Source organism: Martes martes (genome assembly GCF_963455335.1).
Source record: "Martes martes genome assembly, chromosome: 8".
In the NCBI taxonomy this organism is placed as follows: Eukaryota; Metazoa; Chordata; class Mammalia; order Carnivora; family Mustelidae; genus Martes; species Martes martes.
In genome coordinates, this window is record NC_137895.1 from 117,318,046 (window position 1) to 117,342,106 (window position 24,061).

General features: G+C 45.9%; 1 protein-coding gene across 2 annotated transcripts in view; it reads right to left on the reverse strand.

Annotated features, from left to right (window-relative positions):
* FRMD4A (FERM domain containing 4A) overlaps positions 1-24,061 on the reverse strand; it is a 465,015-nt gene that overhangs the window by 204,414 nt on the left and 236,540 nt on the right. Inside the window, exon 1 of one of the 2 annotated variants that reach the window (XM_080810511.1) lies at positions 11,029-11,192. The exons of the other annotated variant lie outside the window; for it this stretch is intronic. The gene's annotated coding sequence lies outside the window, so the exon portion shown is untranslated. Of the gene's footprint in view, positions 1-11,028; positions 11,193-24,061 lie in introns of those variants that run through there. 2 annotated transcript variants of the gene reach the window in all.

A 24,061-nucleotide genomic window follows, 5' to 3' on the forward strand; every position in this document is an offset into this window, starting at 1 on the left:
ACAAATCTGATTCAAGTATGAAGGTTGAGATATTCTTTTCACGTATCCAAAGAGAGACAGGCCCTCAGGAGGATATGGGAGGTCCATCTGCAGTGGGACATCTCAACAGAGTTTTTCACGTTTCAAGAAGTACTTCATTTCTTTATTTTTTTTAAAGATTTTATTCATCTGAGAGAGAGAGCCCCACACAAGTGGGGGTGGGGCAGAGGGAGAAGCAGACTCGTCGCTGAGCAGGAAGCCCCATGCAGGGCTCGATCCCAGGACCCTGAGATCATGACCTGGGCGGAAGGCAGATGCTTAACCCACTGAGCCACACAGGTGCCCCACTTCATTATATCTTATATCCTTTTCTCTTTGAAGTTGGGTGCTTACAGTGCCCCCCAGATGTTGTCATGCTCAGGGCTGAGGCCTTACATTTTTCTGCATCCTCTCTTGATGGCTAAGCCCCACTTTGCATCTCCACCCTGAATTCCTCCTTTCCCCCGCTTGTGTGTGATTCTGTCTAAACCTGCCCGCTCAACATCTGCATTTGGCTCTGTGTCAGGATCTCAGGTTCCGCGTTTGCCAAACAGAGTTGCTGATCTGTCTTCTCCCCTAAACCACCTCCACCCACAGTTTTCCCCTCTCAGGTAATGGCCAGTCCATCACCATGTTCTGTTCTGTGGCTCCCAGCTGGGGGACTTCTCTCTTCATCTCACAACCCACACCCAAGACACCAGAAAACCTCAGTGGTTCTCTCTAAAACATCCAGATCCTGAACACTTCATCATCACTTTATCACTGGCCCAATTCTTGCAATGCCCCCCCCCGGCACCTCCTGGCCTCACGGTCTGGTCCCCACACAGCACCCAAACCATCCCTGTGCAGCCCAAGGGGGGCCACGGTGCTTCCCAGATCCGTACTCTCCAACTGCTCCCTCCTCTCCCAGTGGTTGCTTCAGGGCCCACAGGACTCCCACCTCTACACGCCCTCTCAGTCTGCTCTTCCACACTCGGCTCCTTACTCCTCCCTCCCCATCACTCTTCCCTCCCAGGGCCTTTGAGGAGCTCCTTCATCTGCCTGGAATGTCTCCCCACACACTCCCATGGCTCATGTCTTCACATCCTTCAAAGCTCTGCTCAAATATCACCTTTGCATAGTGTCCCTTCTGATCTTGTATTTAAGATGGCAACCTTGCCAGACGTTCTGATCTCTGCTTTATTTTTCCTCAGAGCATTTGCCACCGTCTAATGCACCATGAAACTGACTATGTTTGCTGTCTGCCTCTTCCTCTTGGCCTGCAAGCTCCCTGAGGGCAAGACTTTTTATCAGTTGGTGTTCACAGATACATTCCTGGGACATAAGAGGCCCACCATTAAGTGTGTATTGAATGACTGACCCAACAATGGATTGGCTGAATGAAGGTACTTCCTGCCCCCCTGCCGCGGTTTGCAAGACCAGCCTCACATAAAGGATGACAGCTGTGTTGTACCATCCTTACTCTCTGGCCCTCTGACACAGACACATCCAGAGACAGAAATCCTGGCTGAAAAGCAGAGAGAGAAGAGCTGACAGATGGGTAAGGACACCAGGCTTACGCAGGGAAAAACTCATTCTAGCTATCTGCAAACAAGCAAGGAAATGGGAAACCACAAGATGTGACAAATAAATACTCAGTTATATTTTTGAGAATCCACCAAATGCCAGACATAAGAATAGGTGCTGCAGAATCAAAGATTAGTAAGACACAGTCCTTTCTTAGAAAGGTGGAAATCCTACATAAACAGGTCATTCCAATTCAGGAGATCAAACCCAGAGCCAGGCGCCATGAGGTCACTTTGGGAGAGTAAGGGAGGGAGAGCAGCTCTGCTTGGAGGAACCTGAGAAGGTATCATCATCGGAGGTCTGAATTTAACAATGAGCAGGGATGTCCCCAGCACAGGAGGGATGGGGGGGGTTGCCAGATTCCCAGGCTGAGTGTTTGCAAGAGGCTGACGTCTAGAAAAGGCCAAGTGTGTTTGGGGAAAGGCAAGGGGGTGTGTGGCTGTGTATGAGAGACTACACACTGGTGCTGCTGCCCTCAGCACCCCTCCCCCTGCCAAAGAGAGCCATGTGTTAAGTCCTAACCTGCAAGTGATGGTTTCCTGAGGGGCGGCCTCCGGGAGGTGATGAGGTCATGGTGGGAGCCCTTGTGATGGGATTCATGCCCTTATGAAAGAGAGCTCAGAAAGCTCCCTCCTTGCTTCTGCCTTGTGAGGACAAGTGTGAAGACAGCCATCTATGAACCAGGACGCAGGTCCTCACCAGACACTCCCCTGCCTCCAGAACTCTGAGAAGTAATCATCTGTCGTTTACAAGCCCCCCAGCCTACGCAATTTCACAGTAGCCCAGACAGACTGACACAGTGCGTGAAAGTTGGTCTAAGAAAAGAAATGAGCTGCCAGGTCGTGGTGGGTCCCTCTAGTCTGTATGAAGTCCTGTGGATTATAGGAAATGAGGGCAGGAGGGGGGCAACGAGGCTGAGGAGAGGATGTGTTTGTGCATGTGTGAGACAGGAAGATGGGAAGGTGGGAAGCTGCAATGATCTTATAAGCACCCAGGAAAGAATGGGGAGGTGCTCAACTAAGAGTGGGCACCCCCCCCCCCCCCGGAAGGAGTTTGGGAAGGAAACACAGGAGCAAGGTGTTAGAGAAATTTATTGCAAAGGCTTGAAGAGCTTAACACTAGTCATGCAGCCGGGAGGAAGAGCACGGCAGGCGAGTGACTCACTGATCACAGGACAATGGTGGTTGAGCCCAGGAGGAGGAGGAACAGAGGTCGTCAAACCACCACTGGTCGAAGTAGTCAGAGGTGACACTCGCCACCGCCTTTGCTAACTCGGGACTACTGTCACAGGGTGTTCCTCTGAGGGGTCACGCTGGGAGAAAACTGATAAATAGCCAAATGGAGAACTGGCCATTTCAAAGCCCGTCTGACGGGCGAGCCACCCTCCCTGGGTGAGGGGCTGGAGAGAAGGGCGGGAGCGCGTACTGTGCTCTGTCCTCATGCTCGCTCTCCTCCGGCTCACCCGGGAAACTGCAGGAACCCAAGCGTCCTCGCTCCCACCTGTCTCCCATGCAGATAAGCACCGTGTCCTTACATACTGACTTCTTTCCATTTCCAGTGTAAAACCGAAAACAAGATCTAAAACTAAGAGATTATGGGATTTTTTTTCTGTTGGGTTTTGTCAGTTCCCTAAAAGTGTGGTCAGTTCTGTTGGCAAGAGGGAAAGAAGAATCTAGCTATAGAGCAACAACAAAAAGACACACAAAAAGCCAAAACAAACAAAAAACAAACCTGTGGTGTTTTTGTTTTTGGATGTTATTCTTTGAGTATCTGGATATCTTTCCAAGTTGGAAGTTCTAGATCTCTGTATCTAAACAGTGTAAAATCTCTATGTACTAAGTTACAACCTTAAAAACAGGGGGGTGGACAAACCACATTGTGCAAGGACAAAGAAACCACATTTTCCACAAGAAAGAAAGAACCACAAACAAATCCAAGATTATATTTTCTCCAGAAAAACACTCACTCCACCCTGTCCAGGAGAACTATTCGTAAAAGCTGTCCCTGAGGGTTCACCTAAAATATATCCTGGTCCTGCACATGGCTATCATGTTCTAGAAATACTTTCCCTGTTTTTATACTTATTTCATGCTCTTATTCTTTTGCCTGTTTAATCTGCCTCCAGAAGATGGACCACATATCATTCTGATTTATTTTATCTAACACCAAGAAGGTTATTAAGTGCTTAAATAATTTCTGATGAATATTATGCAAATTGATATGTTGACTGCTCCTGCTACGGAGAAACTCAATATTTTCGGAGTTGTCAGGCAGTGGGTGCAATGATAAAAAAAACTCCCACAAACATTTAGGACACTCAGGTTCTAGGCTTATTTTTGCTACTAACTCTGCAGTAGTTACTTGACTGAAACATAAGTAAATAGAAGCTGAAAATTCGCCTAATAATGGCAACGAACGGGAAGAAATCAAAGAACGGTACATAGTGTGACTGGATTTTTGCCTCTGTTGTAAAGAAAAAGATGGCATTACCACTGATTGACAAAACCTCTATAATTCTGGTTTTGATTCTAGGATTATTTTTCTTACCATTTTTGAAAACGGAAGAATTCAAATTCTCCCCCTGCTTTTCAGTGCAAAAGCAAAATCATCTCTCTTATTTTCCTCCCTTGCCACCCCAAACAACCCTCCCCATATTAATGTTCCAGGACTCACTGGAGTCTCACGGATGTGGAGGGATGCCAACAAGTCTTTACCATCCGAATAGGAGAGGATCGCTAGGGTGATGCCTTTGCCTGCAGAAGTCTTTCTGGGAGGCCAGAGGACACATGGTCTCAGAGCCAGCAGCTGTTCCCTTATGCTGCCTTCTCTTTACAAAACGTGTCTCAGGACTGTAGGTGAGGAGGTACCATTTACTTTTTTTTTTCCCCAAGAAAAGACAATTTGTTCTATTTTAAAGAATGTAAATTTGATATTATTTGATATTTAAGTATTATTTGTTTTATTGAGGTAGAGTTCTTGTAACATAAAAGTCACCATTTTAAACAAAGTGTACAATTCAGTGGCACTCAGTACTCGCAGAGGTGTACAACCATCACTTTCATTTCTAAAATGTTTTCATTATCCCAAAAGCAAATAGTGTACCCACAAAACACAACCTTCTCATCTAACATGATAAAATTTTAAAAAAATGAAATAAGAAAAAAAAAAAGAAATTCCACTCCTATGTCTGTATGTGAAGAGCTGAGAAGAGTTGTTCAAACAAACACTTGTCCACCAATATTCCTAGGAACACTATTCAACAGTCAAAAGGTGGCATCAACCCAAATGTCTGTCAGCAGCTGAATGGATACACAGAAGGCGCTGTACCCACAATGACAGAATATTATTCAACCATAAAAAGGAAAGACATACTGCCAAAAACTACAACATGGCTTCACCTTGAAAACACGATGCTGTGTGCAAGAAGCCAGACTATAAGGTCACCTATTGTATGAGTCTACTGATACGAAAGGTTCAGGACAGGCGAATCCACAGACACAGAAAACACACTGGTGGCTGAAAGGACTGGGGGAGGGAGGAGGTACCACTTACTCGAGTCGTACTTCCAGGGCCAGTGGCCTTCTCACACTCCACTGTGTGCTCTCAAGTACCTTGCTGAGCCTTCCGGTGATGTAACCAAGTCATGCTGTGGTGGGTTGGGGGGGTGGTGGTGAGGGTGGGGATGCAAAGACAAAAATCACTTATTCTAAGTCTCTCATGTTTTTGTGCCAGGTGTTTCACAGATAGTGTTTCACTGGCTCCTCCGAATGTAATGTCTCTTGTCAATGAAAAAATGGAAGCTCTGAGAGATTCAGTGGTTCAGTCATTCATCCAAGGCCTCAGAGCTAGCAAGAGGCAAAACCGGGAATCAAAGCCACACTAGATGATACTATGGTTCACTCTCTGTCCACCATACTTGCATGCCCCGTCTAAGTCCTTGCCAGGCGATGGGGACTCCAGTCTTGGTGCTGTAACTGAGGCCTTGGCGAGGGCCCTGAGCATCTGTGAGGTTCTTTTCAACTGTTAACATGGTCTGCATATCCCTTCTCATTCCTAGAACTCCAACTATCTGAAATCTTTGACTTGACTGATAGTCCCCAAATTCCATCTGTGCCTAGTTCACAGCCTGCACGGAACATTCGATGTGACGTCAGCCCCCGTTACCCTGCTGGGTTTGAGGCCTCTGTCCTCCGGCCAAGACCTGCAGGCTACATCTGTGCTACTGGTCACTCTGTAGTTACTCTGTTACAAAACACTGGACCATCCCAATAAAAGGGGATTGAGAACGCCGAACACTACTCTCCATTGTGTTCAGCTCCAATCTGGTTCTTGTCCTCACCCTCCCCTCTCTTCTGCTCTCTCTCTGAGACAGAGAAATGAGTATCTGATATCTATTGGGGGCAGCCAGTGGGAGCAGAGGAATGGGTAAGCCAGCACTGCATTCCCCAGCTCAGTGTATAGGTACACTGCACGCAGCTCCAGATGGCTCCACACTATTCGGTTTCCTAGTTTGGGTTTGTCACATCTACACACTTGTTCACAGGCGTGTGGTGAGAGTGTAATTGTGCATTTTATGGTTATGAATGGGGCACAGCCTGACAACACTCTGATCATCATTTCCATTCGCTGTCATGCATTATCAATCTAATTCCCCATTACACGCCTTTTTTTTTCATGCATTCTTCGTACAGCAAGGACAAAGAAAGGGAAAAGCCCTGCAAAGAAGACTGAATCATGAGAAGAAAAGGCTAGTCTTCGTGGAAACTGTAGAGCTATCGCCTTAAGTCTGGGGGGGGGAGGGCTTAGCTTTTGGCTAATTTGAAATGAAAATTATTGTTAAAAGGTTTAGAGTTTTTGGTCTGTACCAAGATTTCTGGCCCTAAGGTTGGCAAGGCCACACCACAATATAGGCTAACACAAGGTACCCACAAGATGACCTCACAGGGTACATTTTACTTTAGGCCACGGGGTGTTCTAAAGATGCCTAATTATATCCATGTGGGAGCAAGGTATGATAAAGTCACTCAATGACTGACTTATTCCAGGAGGATCTACCACGTGCCCCTCACGATCAGGGAGTTCAATGCAATGAACGTTAAGTGAACAGGAAGTATGCAGTAACCATGGGCTGGTAAGTAATTGCTAGTAAGAGGGAGACCAGAAGACCCAGGTAGACATCGTCAGAGTTTAGGGGTAAGGGTGTGCATGTACAGATACTCTCGACCATGGACAACTAATTTCTTCTTGTGCTACATCATGGAATAGCCCGGGCTCCAAGTTTAAAACAAAACAAAACAAAACAAAAAACAGAAACCAGCACAGACCATAGAATCTAGCTTAACAACCTAGATCTAGATGCTCCACGTGTGAATTAGAGTTAGCTATGCCTGTGTTCTGACTGAGGCCACCAGCCTTGATTTTTATTTGGTTATTTTCCTTGATTCTTATTTGGTAGTAATAAGGCCACTAAGCTGAACCAGATTCCTTATATTCTTCATATTCCTTCCAATAATCATGGTCTTTATTCTTGTCAGTAATTACCCAACTTCCACTGATACGGTTAAGAACTGAATACACAGGGGCGCCTGGATGGCTCAGTGGGTTAAAGAACTGGATACACATACACGCACTCACACACACACTCACTAGGCCCCAAATAAGGATTAATGCGATTCACTAAGTAGGAGCAACGGCTCTGATCACCTTCTGTGAGAGGACGAGAGGCATAATGACTGATTATTTTTAAGGTGATGCTTCTAGGAGTGGAACCGACTGCCATAAATGTAAGGGTGTGTCTAAATTATTCCTTAAAAGAGAAAGACATGCTGATCCCTTGGGACACAGGAAAAGGTGGGAGCTGATGGATTTGGGGAACCAGAGGAAACTGCTATGGAGAGAATTTTGGATAAGCTGGATTTATGCTGATTCAGAAAACTTCTTGCAGGACACGGTAGTGAAACCAGCAGGCCTGTGTGTGCAGTGGGGACCCTGAAGCCCAGAGCTCCAAAAGTTACTGTACCAGCTTTTCAGATGAGACATCTTGGGAAAAACAACGAAGGGAAATGCTATGGAAGTACCAGAGTCTAATTAGGGCTCGAATGAACACAAGGTAAAAGACTTAGATCCCACCACACCCCAACAGTAGCCACTTTGTCCAGATGCTTTACAGCCTGCTTCTGCTCACTGTAGGGCAAGTTCAAGTATCTGTGTATCCCATGCAACTGATGGAATGGTCCCTCTTACTCCTTTTCTCACTTCAACTCCAGTATCGCCTTTTGTTGCTTTCATCACATTTCAGAGAGAAATGGGCAGCAAAGAAGCAGAAGCGGGAAGGTGGAGTAAAGAGACCGCCCCATGTCCTGTGGAGGGAAGGAGGGGATGTGGGCCTGAGGGACCTTGGCTCAAGGAGACTAGAGTTTTGGGGAATTTAGGTCAAATGACCAAGGGAAGATCTTTATCCCAAAGCTTATGCTCCTGTGAGGTCTCAGAAATCATTTCTAATGGAGGTGCTGGGATTTTCACTATGAGTAAACCTAAACAGAGAACTTCTGTCACACATTTTATTGATATGTCAGGCGGCATCTAGAAAATAAAAGATGTAAATGGAAGTCAGCACTGGATCTGGACTTATCCATTCTGATACTGTGGGAAGAGTGGATTGAAATAACTTCAAGAGTTCTTTAACCGTGAGCATGTTTACTTCTTGTTTTGACATATTAAACTAGAAATTCTCCAGAAGCTGCACTGTTCCTTCTTTTTTAAAAGAGAAGTATTTATCAAAGAACAAAGCTTTAGATTTGAAATCACTTGTTCATTCAGAATGTCAGGCTAAACGCAACCCTTGTAACAGAGAAGCATATGGCGTGTGAGTAGAACTGTGTCTTACATACACACACACACACACACAGAGCAATGATGTGAACACAAGTGGTACACATATGCAGTAAAGTTAGTAGAGATCTGTGGAGGAGGTCTCGCTCCATCCCACACTTACTGAAGCACACAGGTGCCCAGCAGGTCCCCTCACATAAGATTTTTGGACCTTCATTCTCTTCGCTACCTTTCCCATCACAAACCCATCACACTTTTTCCTCAACTCATCAAAGTTGATTCTACAGCCCCTTCCTGCACAAACACTGGCATATCGACTAATCGACAGAGCCTTCTCCCAAGTTCCAGAACCCAAGCAAGGACTCATTGTTCTTGGCTTGTTCTCTGACCTCAGCCTGTGACTTTGCTGTTCCAATAAAACTGAGCACTCTACACATCTGGGATGCTCTTCTCGGGATTATGAAATCGGTGACTCACCGAACCTCAAGAGGTCTCAGTTTCCCCAACGACAAGATAATGCTAATGGCACTAGCCACCTGCCAGGCTCCCAGGGGACTTGGCAACAGCATCTACAAATCACCAAGAGGCCCTATGCCATAAATAACAAGTCTTATTAATAAAATTAGTTCAAGACAAGTGCCAAAGAGAATACAGCAACAGCAGCAGCAGATCACACTTGGTCAGAACAAAAGAGGGTGGAGGGATTCTCTGATCTTCATTTCTACTAACAGTGCCTCCCTTTAATACAAGAAGACTTTAATCTATTTTTTTCTCCTAAAAGGTTACTTCTACCCACACAACTTTGCACATCAAGTGAAAAACTTCATTCCAAGTTATCAGGAGGCAACATTCTATTCATTGGCAGGACAATATAGTATCGATTTCAAAGCAAGTCCAAATATTGCTTCCAATTACATTAACTGTGGCTATTTAACCTCTCAGCACCAAATGGATTCCAATCTATTTGCTGCATGACCCTCATTCCTGTTGTGCCTTAAATAAATCCAGATTTCATTTGCAGCAGAATGGTTCCCTCAGCCAACAGAAGGGACTCAGCCCCTGATACTATGGGTTGCAGAAGCTAAGTGACACTTTGAGAATCAAAATCCAGTTTCTGCTGATTTAAGGGTTTGGCTCTCTGGCCTTGTCCAAGTCAGACTCCAGAGAAATGGGGTCAAATGCGATGAATGAACATGGAGCAGTGAAAAGACCAGAAACAAAACAGTGAAATGTGTCCTCCCTCCTCCACCCTAGCCCCCACACTTTGGTCCATTATTTTCAAGATGGCATACACAGCTAAGTTCCAGTAAATGTAAGGTAGAGATTTCTGCGTCCGATTCCCCAGGGCTGGGAGTGGCTTCCCTGGATGAAGTCAGAAGTTTGCTCCGGGCTCTCTGGCTGGTGCTTTCCCACACCTGGCACTCCCGCTTTTGGAAAAGGATGAGACTTAGGGGATGCAGAGCCAGGAGGGATGTCTAAGCAGCTGCTCAAAACCTGGTCAGGTAAACGCAGATCAAGTCAGTCTGACCAGGTGTCTAAAAATACACTGGTAGCCGCCCCCCTCCCCCGGCTACTGAACAGGCGGCCAGCAGTGAAGAGCTCCGATTTAGAAATGTGCCTGTCTCAGGTGTTCTGAGAATTCCTTTCACGCGAAGCTGTGCAGATTCAAACTGCAAGACGCCAAAGCAGCGGCGGCAGCCTCTGTTGGGATGTTCCATTCATAGGGGAGAAAGAGTCTCATCCATTCACGGTGGGGTCAGGGAGTCCTTTGCCCGCATTGGATCGCCCAGCTCAGCAAGCTGAGCTTCCGGCAGGCAGCCGGGCAGGGCTACATCATTCAGAATGAGGGTGTCTATTAGGAAACCACCGCCAGCGCTATTATTAGAACGGCCATCCCTCGGAAATTTTGCAGAATTTGATTGAATCTACTGAGCGGTTACTTCGCTCACAAGGTATTGGAGAAAAGCACCGGGTTCCTGATTACACAGGGGCGGCGCACACAGCTTTCAAAGTGCAGGACTGATTCATCTTCTCTAAAGGCAATAGGCACAAACGTTTGGGCATCTGTCTGCAACACAGATGCAACGCATTTGGTCATTTTCAAATGACCACGTACTAAAGAAGGTTTCCTCCTGTTCTCCTCCTCCCCCTTTCTCAATGCATCAAACTTGCTGCAGCCATTTGGAGTGTAAAAGAGCGGTATATTTTAGCAGGATCGTCTGTCTGCTTCCTGCCACCCTCAGGCACGCAAAGGACAGGACTCTCCTGTCACTTTCATAAAAATGGCTTTTCTTAAAAAAAAAAAAAATTACCACCCAGGGCTGCTTTCTGTAATGTCGTTTCCTTTCTCCCCGGGTAAATTCAGACAGTGTGAGGTTGAGATGCCAGAGAAAGTGTATGGGGGGAGGGGACGGGTAGCAGAAGGGAGTGTAGTAGGTGCCGCACGTGGGGTTTGCAATGAAAAAATGTCATATCCGCGACATTAAATACTCTACGCTTCCAGTAAAGAAGAGTCATGTCCCTTTCACCGGCCCAGCATTTAAAAATGGACACACAAGTGCGCATAATCAACCTCCTCCCAGCAGTCGCGGCTGGGAAACAAAGACACATTACCTTTTTATTTGTTGCGCTTCGCTAGGAGCCGAGGAACTTGAGGTTTGCAGCGGCCGATCCACCGAAACCGGCGTCCCATTCGCCCTGGGGTGCGCAGGCCCGTGGCCTAGCAGGCAGCATCAGCGCCCGGCGCCTCCGCCTCCTCCACGGCGCCCGCAGCAGCCCCGCCGGGTCCCGGCGCGCCCCCGCCGCCGCCGCCGCCGCCGCCCCCACCGCCACCGCCCCGGCCCCGCCGCCGCCCCGCCGCGGGTCCGCCGTCAGCCCATCGCCCGCTCGCGCCGCTCACGCCGAGCCTGGCCGCGCGCCAGGGCGCACCGCCGCCGGCCCGCCCCCCACCCGCGCCCGGCCCGCCGCATGCTGCGGGGCGCCCTGCCCGCCTCCCCGCCCCGCGCCACGCCCCCGGCGCCCCCCGCTCCGCTTCCCCCGCCCTGCGCACGGGCCCCGGCGCGGCCGGCAAGGGCAGGCGGGCCGCGGGAGGCCGGGCGGCCGCGGGGCGGTGCGGAAGGCGGGCTCCGGCGGCTCCCGCGCGGCCCGGCGCGCGACTCGGCGCGCCGCCCGCTCCCGGACAACAATGAGCGGCCGCTCCCCGCGCGCCCGGCGCGGCCGGGCCCCTTCCACGCCGCGGGAGCCGGGGGCGCCCGGAGCCGGCCAAGCCTCGCGTTCCCTCGCCGCCGCACACGCAGTCAGGACAAAGTTAGGTCCCGAACGCGCCTGCTAACCGCTAGAGGCTGTGCGGGGTCAGGCGTGGAGAGGAAGCAGAGCAGGGATTTCGAAACGGAGGATTCCACCCCGACCCCCAGCCAAAACCCACCAAAGCCACCGCGGGAGTCCCTCTCCTACCCTGTGAGCCGCAGAGAGGGGCCACCTGAGCTGAACTGGGCTGACGATGCAGCTCTTACCCCTCCATGTCCAATTGTTTTGAGTCTTTACCTCCCTCAACTCTTTGGAAATGGAAGTTCCTGCGAGATAGCCTAGTCTTGGAGCTATTGTCAAGGATTCGCAACAATTACAGGGAAAGGAGACTTCCATTTCAAGAGACCTGGGGGAGGGAAACAGGCTGACACGTTCTCTTTCCAAAAAAGAGAAACAAACTCAGAGAAATATCCCTACGAAGAACAATAACTCAATTCACATTATGTGTCTAAATGTTTATTGCTTCAGCAGCTCAATTTGCCCTAGACACATTTTTCCCCCACGAATTGTCAAAACACGGTTTGATAAAATAAAGGGAGAGGCAGACAGGAGCACCAGCTTACTGTGGGTGGGAAAGCCGGCTTGTCTCAGGGGTAAATCTTTCTCTAAAACTCACTCATCGCTTGAAATCCCAACATGTCTCATCCGTTCATCCATCCATCCATCCATCCATCCATCCTTCAAGGGAGAAATGGCTTCCCCTTTCACCATAGTTGAAGGATTAGATCTAACACAATTATTTTCCTCACACTGGCAGGAGTGAAGACTTAAAAAATTCATAATAAAAAAGAAACATTGCATATTCTTTCTTCCCAATGATTGAAAATGAACCCTTTCTAGACACAATTGGTGTAGTCTTCCCTAAAGATCTCTGGTGAAAATTTCTGGCAGTTCGGGATATCTCACAGTCAACAGAAGGGAATTTCTGTATACAATTAGTATTGGAGAAAAAGGTGAATGACCACCTGTGATAAGGATGACCTTATTTCAACCTGTTGTCATCACAGACTCTTGACTGGGGAACTTGACTTAATTATCTGAATTTGAGTCATGAGAAGCCACGTTTAGATGGGAGGTTTCTGTACCTTGGGAGTCCCTGAAGGACGTTTTAATGCAAAGCCCCATTCTTTCATGATGGAGTTGAGGGAGTGCTCAGAGGGAGTGCTATTTCATTGGAAGAGCATTTCCAGTGCTGATCTGTTCTGACTGCACCAGCTAGTGAAGGGGTAATAGTGTTCAGACCTTTCTCTTGGGGTATTTAGTTCCCATCCTTCAAAAAGTCATTGGATTGTTTCTACAACTACCTGCTGATTTTCCACCTTGGCCAATAGAATTGTTAATTTGTCCTGAACTGAACTTGTCCCTTTGGCAAATCCTCTTTCCAGATTCCCCATCTTCTGGCACAGCCTCCCTCTGCCCCCCAAATGCCAGAACAGGGATATGGGGGTCTTTTATCTCCTGCCTTTCTCTCATTCCTTACACTCAGGTTATCACCAAGCCTGTCCTCGTAAATGGCTCTGGAAATTTCCTTGAGAGCCGCCTCTTGTCTGCCCGATGACATTACATCTTTGCTGAATGAATAACTAGGGCCCCGGCCTCATTGAGCCCCCTCACCTTTCCAGAAGCCTCCTGGCTGGACTGCAAGCTTATCCTTCCAAGACATTGTCCACACCAGCTTGACTCATTCTCCTAGAACTCAGATCTGCTCATAGGACTTCTTTGCTTCCACCTGTTCAGGGCTTCTCTGGCTCTTAGGAATAAGTCAACACTTCTTCAGGTGGCCAGATTGTCCTGAGCATCAGGACCTCCTGCTCCATCTAGCCTCATCTTTTGCAACCTGACCCCACCAAGGTCCACGTCACCTTCCATCCTCAGCTGCATAACCCTCTTCCAAGCCCCCTCTATTCCAGGTTCTCACTCATCCCTTGTCACCTAGCAGCCAGTGACTTCAGAAACAACTCACATCGTGTCATAATCTCTGTGACTAAGCATGTCAGCAGCTTCTCATGGCTCCTGAAAGCATCTTCTCCACACCTGTCCCATGTTCTTCTCCCTGCACCCCACCCCCCAAGGCTTTCCCCGTCCCCAGGCCACATTTCTGCCTTAAGAGACTCTTTCTTCACTTGGCTTTTTTCTGCATTTCTTGTTCCTCCTGCCAGGAATATTCACTCATCCTCCTGGCCCCAGTCTTTGTATAGCTGACTTCTTGTCATCGTCAGGTTTTAGCTCAAACACTGCTGCCTCCTCCCTAACCTTTCCTAATCAACACAATGAAAGTGCCCTCCACGCACCTTACCCCACCAGGTAGCCTTCATACTATTATCCTGTTTATTTCCTTGTTAACATTTAACCACAATCTATAGTCATAGCCCTGTGTTAAGAGCACAGAATCTTGCCTTGGCCACCTGTTAGCTGTGTAGCCTTAGACAAGTTTCTTAACCTCTCTGTGTCTCAGTTTTCTCACCTAGGAAGTGAAGATAATAAGGTTGTTAGGAGGATGAAATGAGTCAATGTTTAGGACAGGGCCTGACTGCATAAGCATAAGCCCTACGAAGGCCTTTATGTGTTTACTTCTCACTTTGTCCTCATGGCCTGGGCTAGTCCTGGCACAGGATCTCTTTATGCCTTATACCTTGTATGTTTGGGGTCCAGACTAAGAATGGATAAAAATTTAGGGAAGAAAAATTTTATTTGAAGAATATAAGTGCCGAGGACATAGGCCATTGGAAAACTTGATGAATGAGATAAAATTCAAACTTAAATTATCTGGAAGTTAGTGGACATATGAAGGAAATACATCCTTTGTTTCACCAGTGGCAATCCTGGGAGCTGGTGGATGGCAAGCTTTGCCAGTTGGAATTCTATAATGGTTTGTTTTCCAAAGAGCAGCTGATTCTACCACCAAGAATTCAGGCAGTTACTTGCAAAGACACAGAGAATCAAAGGATCTTTGCAAAGTGTTGGTCCATCAGCCAGCCCTAACATGCAGTCTTGATGAAAGAATACAGTGTTTCCATTTTCAGCCTGAGTTTAATACTTTTTGAAGAGTCTAACTCCAAAAAAAGAAAAAAAGAAACGTGGCAGGCTGGTTTCTGGACATTTGCCTTTCAGTTTCCTTCAGCGGCTGGAGAAGATTCAGAAAGGAGAAATATTTTCCTTTTGCTCTTCCTCAGGGCAAGCAGGATTTTGAGACTTGAATGTCTGGGGTTCCCCTTGCCTCTTACACAGAGTTAGGGAGCTTTATTTTGAAAAGAGCTGAACCCTCAAAGGGCGGAGAAGTGCTCTGAGGTTTGGAAATGGGGGATGGAGACAAGCACTCCAGAAGGAAAGGAGTGACATCTGTAATTAGAGTAGCCCATACTGTCCCTGCCTCAAGAGGGCGCCAGACATCTGACCCGGGTCATGTGGACACGGGTGGGGGGGGCGGGGAATAAGTTCTAAGAGGTGTGTCTTAGGCACCGCAAAGGATCTTGGGGTTTGGCCTCTGAGGGATGAGTCTTTGATTTTCAAATGGATCTCCAGTTCTTGGGCACTGAGCATCTCAGTGGCAACCAGGATTGGTAAATAGGAGACCCCTTTCCCGTCTTAAGGTACAGTGTGAGCTGGGGGAGAGGAAGAATGAGTAAATCCCTACCACCTTTGTGAGTGAGGATATAGTCAGATTTTCACTAGGTTTAGCGAAATAAATTAGTGTGATGTTTTTTAGACCCCGAGTTGCAGAGCAAAAATTATCTCTGCTATATTAGTGAAAAGAGTACCAGGTTCTTAACTCTGGGATCTGAAGTCACAGCATTCCTAAGCAAGTTCCAGGCAGTAAATGGGCCATTAGCAGAAGATTCCTCAGCTCAGATGTTGGCCAGGCTACCATGATTAGTGAAGAAAGATGGCCTCCATTCCTGCCTGGCTGAGGACAGACACCAGTGTGGGAGTGGGTCTGAGTCTGGGCTACATAATCCTTTCCAGTAGCATTGGATAGCCCCGCACTCCCACCTGGAAGGTCCAGTGTGACCTGAAGGAGTCTTTTAACCCTTTGGTGCCTGTTTCTTCACCTTTAAAATAATGGGCCTGATGATCCTATCTCTCTTCAGCTCTGTGAAGACTATGGTTTCAACACATACTAAGGATTTTCACAACCATACAACTGATATTCAACATTATTAGGAATATGTACTCTGTACCAGGCACAGTGCTATGAACTTTCCAAACATTCATTAATTTCATCACCCCCAGATTCCTATGAGATGGAAACTATTTTTGTTCCCCTTCTACAGATGAGGCACTTGGGGATTTAAAGAGGTTAAGCAACTTGCTGAGATGACTCTGTTAATTGGATTTGAACCAAAGTCATCCTTTTGTGACTCCAAGCCCTCATCTTTCATGCTTCACTGCCATATATATATATATATATATAATCACAGTGAACAAGGCCTCAAACTTACTTTATATACAGTATTAATTATGGATTGAATCACAGTTGGTTTTGGATAGTACCTAGAGGTGACCATAACTTGTCCTGATACATTAGTTCCTTACTATGAGACACACAGTTACGTTCCATTTTGTATCTTTCCAGAGAATAACACTGCTGTCTTTTCCTTCCATAGTCCAACCAGATTTTAAGGACAGGGTGAGACCCCTCTGTGGTAGGCTGAAGTGCTTGACGGATTTTAAGTGAACCCTATTATATTTTTATATCCAATCATTTTTTCTCCTCACTCCCAGGTCAATTTAAGGCCAATGCTGAACCACTTCAATCAAAAAGAAAGAATTCCATCTCCTCTCATGGCTTGACAGCAAGTACTTAAAACCATGTTCCCTGGGGTCCATGAAGAAATCATCTAATAGCTGTGTTTTATTTTGTTATTTTTTTAAATAGCAATATCGTTTTTTTAATAGCTATGTTTTATAATCTTGTTATGTTCTCATTACATTAGATTATTGCTTATTATTTTTTCCTGGTTGGGATCATGGTTTTGACTGCCTCAACTCATGGCAACAAAAACCCAGGCAATGCTTTCTGAAACACAGACAAGAATCAATCAAAACATCACAAGCTAATTAATGTAATTTGGAGCCCCCGGGAGCAGCTGTGTTACAGTGAGTACCACAGAATGAAACTGGTGTACATTAGAAGCATGCTCAAGTACGCAGGTTAGCTTTCCCCAAACCCTTTCCGTTTATTTACTCAGAAATAGGCATTAATAATCATAGTCAACACTTGGTTGGCACTTACCAAGCACCAGATCTGATTATGTGCTTTACACAGAACTCATTTAATCTTCTCATCAGTCCTATGAGATTGGTACATTAGTAATCCCATTCAGGAGAAAAGGTATGAAGGCACAGAGAGGTTGTATTTATTTATTTGCTTAAGATTCTGTGTATTACAGAGCGAGAGAGCATGAGCAGGGGAAAGGGCAGAGGAACAAGCAGACTCCCCACTGAGTGCAGAGCCCAAAGACTTTGAGCTCTATCCTAGGACCCCTAGATCATGACCTAAGCTGAAATCAGACCCTTAAACAACCGAGCCATCCAGGCGCCAAGCACAGAGAGGTTTTATAACCCACCTCTGGTCCTATATATGTTAAGTAGGCAAGAGACAATTAGCAAACCCTGGCCACCTGACTTCATTAGTAACACTCTCTCATCTTACTTGCCAATTTCAGGGTATGCAGAGGTATTGCTTCCTTATAATGCATAGCACAGTGTCTGTCAACTGGAACTCAGAACCTGTTATTTATTTCTCGGACCACTGCCTCATTACAAAAGCGAGTTAAGACAGAAATATTTGTGAGATTGAATGGAAAAATATTCAGCAACTATTTGATTTTGAGTTGTGACTTCTAATAGTGTGGAGGCTTATGTGCAGGTGACATCAATCAATCAATCTCACAGGCAAGCAATAAGAAGATATTGAAATGATGAGTTAGTGTGGGAGGAAGAGCCCCAGGATTTATGAGAACACAGACCCCTGAGCCCCAGGGAGGAAAAGGCAAGTCAGTTTCTTGGAGTTGAGATAGGGCTGAAAGCTGTCATGCTTGTGATAGGATGATTTCTTCTGTCCCCCAAACCAAATCCGACCTACCCCAAATTATTATGGCAAAGAATGGTCACGATTCAGATTATACATTTGGTGAGTTCAGTGTAGCAAATTTCTGGAGTTCTCCCTCACCAAATGGGAAGCTGGTTCAGCTATTTGTTGAGATGGGGATTGGATATACACAATTAGAACTCAAAAAGCAGGGTACCTGGGTGGCCCAGTCAGTTAAGCGTTCAACTCTTGGTTTTGGCTCAGGTCATGATCTCAGGGTTGTGAGATCCAGCTCCGCATCAGGCTCTGGAGCTCAGCAGAGTCTGCTGGAGATTCTCTCCTCCTCTCCCTCTACCCTCCTGCTTGTGCGCTCTTTCTCTCTCTCTCTCTCTCAAATAAATACATGAATAAATCTTTTTAAAAACTCAAAAAGAGATATTTGGCTGGAAAATTAAAAAGTTGACAATGGTTATACATAGAGAGCTTTGAAACCTATGGAAAATGATGGAATCATCTAAGAAGATTTTCCAGGAAAGTAGGAAAAGAGGAGGGCTCTGGACCAGTTCTAAGACGGTGTTTCTCAGACAAGCCAGCTTCAGGAGCACCTGGAAGTCTTCAAAGGATGCTAAATCCCACCACTATAGTTTCTGATTCACAGTCTGAGTAGGGGATTTGGTATGTAAGAATTTGCATTTCTAATAAGTTCCTGGGTTGTTGATTCTGCTGGTCAGCTGAGTGGATACTACTTTTCCACTTTGGCCTTCACTTTGCTCAAGGCACCCTGGCCTCCCTGCTATATTCCCTACTCTTCAGGCTCTCTAGCCCCAGGGCCTTTGCATGTCCCTCTGAAATGCACTTCCCCAGATATCAGAAGGAATTAAACCAGCATCTTTTTCAGATCCTGCTCAAATGTTACCTTATTAAGTAGTGAGGCCTTTTCTGACCATCTTTTTTTTTTTCTTTTTAGTAGAGAGGAATGGAAGGAAGTTCTTTTTTCCATAACTGTATCATTTGATTCTTCTTAAAAAAATTTTTTTATTTATTTGAGAGAGAATGAGCAAGCAAGAGAGAGAACACACAAGGAGGAGTGGCAGAGGGAGAAGCAGACTCCTCGCTGAGCAGAGAGCCCAACATGGGGCTCAATCCCAGGAATTGGGGATCATGACCTGAGCTGAAGGCAGATGCTTAAATGGCTGAGCCACCCAGGTGCCCCATTCAATTCTTTAAGTGCTCCAAATCACAGTGATCTGTGACTATCTTCCTTAAAAATGGATCCTCTCACTTGCCTTCCTGCTACTGCCCCTCTCCCTAATCCCTTCCCTGTTTTTTTTCCTCTATTGTCCTAATCACCTGCTAACAGACTGTATACAACTTATTCACTTATGTGCTTTGCTTATTACCTATCTCTCCCAGGAGAATAGGGCTTTATGTCTGTTTTATTTATTGCTGACTCTTCTGAGCCCAGAAGAGGGACTGTGTCTCTGGCACATATTAAACATTCAATAAATATTCATTGAAGGGATGAATAAAATGAATGAATGAACATTCTCGGATGTAGAATTGTGGTTTTAAGAATTTAATTCTGATGGGGGCACTGGGTGGCTCAGTTGGTTAAGCATCTGCCTTCTGCTCAGGTCAAGATCCTGGGGTTCTGGGATCGAGCCCCATTTGGGGCTCCCTGCCCCAGTTTGTTTCTCCCTCTCCCTCTGTCCTTCCCCCACTCGGGCTCTCTCACACACTCACTCTCTCTCTCTCTCTCTAAAAAACAAAAAAAAAGAAAAGAATCTAATCCTGATGGATACCCTCCCTAACTGGTCGCCTCCCTATCAAAAATGAAATATGAACATGTTGCTCCATTCTGAAAACACCTGCTCTTGCCCAGGGGTAAAGCTCTTGCCTGGGTATAAATTCACCAGTAGGCACTGGGTGGAACTGGGACACGGCAGGGCACGTCCCTGTCTTCCTTTCCCTGACCACCTTCTCCTGCCTGTGCAGCCTCTTCCATGCTCACCACATCCCAGTGAGCCGGCAGCACGTGCGGGTCCCCAACTTGCTCACACTGGGTATCTGCTCAGGAGGCCTCCTTCCCCTTCCTTCACCCGTCACCCCTCACTCTTCACACTCACTTTCCGGGAAGCCTGCCCAGAGGCCCTCCTCCAGCCCTCCAAGAGAGCCCACTGTCTCTGTATGCATAGCCCTTTCCCCTCTGCATTTGCGCATGGGCCTGTACTCCTCCCCATGGGCAGCTCCTCACAGGTAGAAATCATGGCAATGCTTTGCTTGTTTTTGTTTTCAGAATTGTTTGGTTCCAGCTCCTCCAAATGTATTAATCTCTACATGGTGTATTTAATTTTGCTTTATCACATCCTTTTGGCCAAGTATTGTGATAATTACCCAATAGATTTTTTTTTAATTGAATCCATCTTGCTAATAAAAAACAGGAAAAGAGCCTGCGATGGTCGAGAACAGTGTTTGACCAGTGTTTATAAGCAATTCCATATAATTGTCTTAATAAAGGCGGCCCAAATTATGGCCAGTCTGAAACTGTGAGTCGGCTCTGTCTCTCGTAAATGAGCTTGGGCCTTTCGCGATGTTACATGCCAACATCAGAGCCCAGCTTTTTTTAGAATACTTGCAATATGTTCTAAAGATTCCTGTGCTTGTGGAGGCCTCAACAAAACTCTTAATAACCCAGGGGCTGTAATTTCTATTTTTAAATGGTTGTCCTTCCATCTCTCCTTTTACTGTCTACTTAGGGACTCTAAACTGTTCTGGTATTGTCTTGCAGAAGCCTAAGGATCTCCCTTAGGCTGATATTGATATTCTTTCAATATCAGATATTGATATTCTGATATTCTTTCACCTTCTCAAGTACGTTCTTGAGAATATCTTCCCTGGTCTTTTCTCCTATCCCACAGCTTTCAGACCCCCAGAAAGCCAAAACAAAGCAAATAAACATTAAGTTCAGAACAGCTGATCCCAAGTAGAGGCCAGGAGGCCTGAGGGTAATTTTGTTCTTGAGTTCGGTATAAGAGGGGCTATACAGTGGAGAGAAAGCAAAGTATCTCTCGAATTTTCAGAGAATGGCCCCGGTGTCCTTTACAAAGAAAATTCCCTTGCAAATAGTTCTTATTTGGGAACCAGTGGGACTAAACTGGGACTAGCCACTCATCGTCACCATTCTCCTCATCGCTCTTCTTTACCGAGAGGTCCTGGGCACATCACATCACTACAACCCTCGCAGTGCCACAGCACAGTGGCTATGATTCATTCCTGTTGTGCAGAACCAGAAATCGAGGCTCAGACACATTAAGGAACTTGCCAAAAGGCCACACCCACAAAGAGGCAGAGTTGAATCAGAGTCTGTCTTCAAAGTCTCCAGTGTGTTCTGTCCACACACTTGCTTAAGTTTGAGCAAAAGCAGAAAGTGGTCCATGAAGGACTCTTAGGAAGGAGCGTCTTGGGATGGTTTCTAGTGGAGTGGATGGGTGGAGGGGGAGCTTGAGGAAGGGAAGGGAACCAGGAAGCACCAAAGATAATACTCAGCTACGGGACATTTTTTGCTGATCACTGCCCTTCGCTGACGCTGGCCATCAAAATCATCCCCACCCAAGCAGAGGTCTGCAGACGCATGGGGGTATTCTCCAGTGGGACCAAGTCCAATGGCGAGCATAACTAGTCACTGCTGGCCCCCAGTTTGCTAACTCGACATAATTCTTGGTAAGTACTATTACAGCAGTTATTGAAGGATTCTATTTTCACCATGAACCTTCTGTTTGGCACAATCACAGGCCGGCACTGGGGTTACAATCCAATGTCCTGCTCAAAGATGCCGAGGGTGACAGTGTTCTGGTTAAGAGTGCAGACCACAAGAAACTAGACTGCCCGGTTTTGAACCACAAGTCAACAACTTATTGTTGTGTCGCCTTAGGCGACTGAGTTCTAAACTTCTCACAGTTCCCACTCACAGTTTTGGTCTGAGGATAGGCACTGTATAATGTATGTGAAGTTTTTGGTACGGAGCATGTGTTTAATAAAACATATGTTATTAATATTCATACTTGCATTATCTGCATCGTCTAAAAGCATGAAATCTGGCAGCTTTTGCATCTGCATAATGCTGCTTTGCCCACTATGTTAGATGTTGATTCTTGGTTGAAGCCCTATACCTAAGTGTTGTGAGCTTTAATGAGATCCCAGGTGACATAAGCCCCTGTAAATAAATCATAGGAAATATCCTTGCCTTAAATAATTGTGTCCTGAATCCCTTTCCTTTCCTCTGAGGACACTGCATGCCCTCTCCTTGTAGAGCATGTTCACCCTGCTCCTCTGTGATTCACGTAAGTGGGATTCAAGTCCATTTACAGAGCCCATGATCTTGTTCATCTGTTAAGGGTACACCATTTGCTATAAATGGATGCTCCTAGGAATGACGACCAGTCACAGTATTTGCCCCTAAAGGGTCACTCCATCTTATCCTCAGATGTGGGGTATAGCATACCCACACCCACACGTGGACTTCTGGTTCCTTCTGCCTGCTCAGACCCCTGTAGCCCCAGGTCACTCAGCACGTTAGTGACATCACCGGTGAGGTGAGACAGAGCCTCCAAAATCGTATCCCATTCCTTAGGAATCTAAATTCAATTTCATTTTATGTAAGACAAATTCTGCAGTGGGAAGTAGGAAATGACCCTGACTTTCATAAGTTTGTTCTATCTCCAGTTCAGTGGGAAATCCAATGGGGGTTTCAGACTAGACAAAACCAAATGCCCTGACTGGTCCCTGACAGGACACTTAGACTGCCTGTCCAGCTCTGGTCCCGTTCATTATTCACAGTGCCTGCTGAGGGTCATAGGCTTCTGTCTGCGCCTCTGCTGGACACATGAGGAAGCAGGTGCTGAGCAGTTCCTAGCCAGCCCCAGGGCTCCCCGTGAATCTGTGGGATATCCCGACTTAGAAGATACAGCTTCTCACACTAGGTCATGAACACTGTACACCAATATTTGTCACCTACCGACCCATATCTGCACAGGGTTGTTGCTAGATCAAATATTTATACACCCATAAGTTACTTCTTAATGTAATGAGTTCCTCATACTACAAAGGTACCTAAAATTTTTTTCTTTAAAGTTTGCTGTCCTTCAAAAAGTATTTTAAATAATAAAGCATATAAGCATTCAGAAATGGACAGAAAATAAAGTCGTGAATAACTACTATTAAGACGGAACATTCGGCCTTATTGGCTTTAGACTGCCTTTCTAGTTTTTTTAATTGAGATATAATTGACAGAAAACATTGTGTAGGTTTGTGGTGTCCAACGGGTTGATTTGATACATTTATATTTTGTCATTTGATTACCACTGTAATACATTTATATTTTGTAATTTGATTAACACACCTCTATCATGTCACCTAAGTATTATTTCTTTTTTATGATGAAAATAATTAAGATCTAGTCTCTTAGCAACTTTGAAGTTTATAATACAATAATGTTGACTTGTAATCACTATGCTATGCTTTAGATCTGGAGAACTTACTAACTAGTTGTTAAGTTTGTGCCCTTAAACAACAGTTCTTCTCTTCTCCCACCTGTCAGACTCTGAAAACCACCAGTCTACTCTGGTTTTTATGAGTTTATCTTCTTTAGATTCCACATATAAGAGACAGCAGACAGTATTTGTCTTTCTCAGTCTAATTTATCTTACTTAGCATAATGCCCTCAAGGTCCATCTCTGTTTTTCCAAATGTAGACTGACTTTCTTACCCAGAGAGAGGGAGAGGGAGAGAGAAAGGGGGCTGGGAAGAGAGAGAACCACACCTCTCCATTTTTCTCTTTCCCTCCCCAGAGGCTGAGGCTCTCCTACAGTTGCTATATATCATTTCCATGATTGTTTTGTCCTTTGATTGCATATGTATGTAGCCATGAACAGTATATACTGTTTTGTGTGTTTTTAAACCCTACAGAAATACAACCAAACAGATTTATCTTTTCAAGAAAGATAAATAATGTTTTTGAGATTTATCAATATTGACGCATTTAGTCCATCCAATTGACTCCATTGTACAAATAAACCATAAATTATTTATCTTTCTCTTCCTGCAGAGCAAGTTACTTCTGAGTTTTCACTATTACAGTTGGCCAGAACCTTTGTTCTATTTCCCCCGCCTGACACGCTCGCCTCCCAGTTACTTGCTCATTCAACAACATTCTCACGATGTTCACTCAGTTTGCCCCCTTATTCCTGCAGGACGTTACTTGACTGTCACTAGGATTGCCAGGTAAAATACAGGGCGCCCAGTTAAATTTGA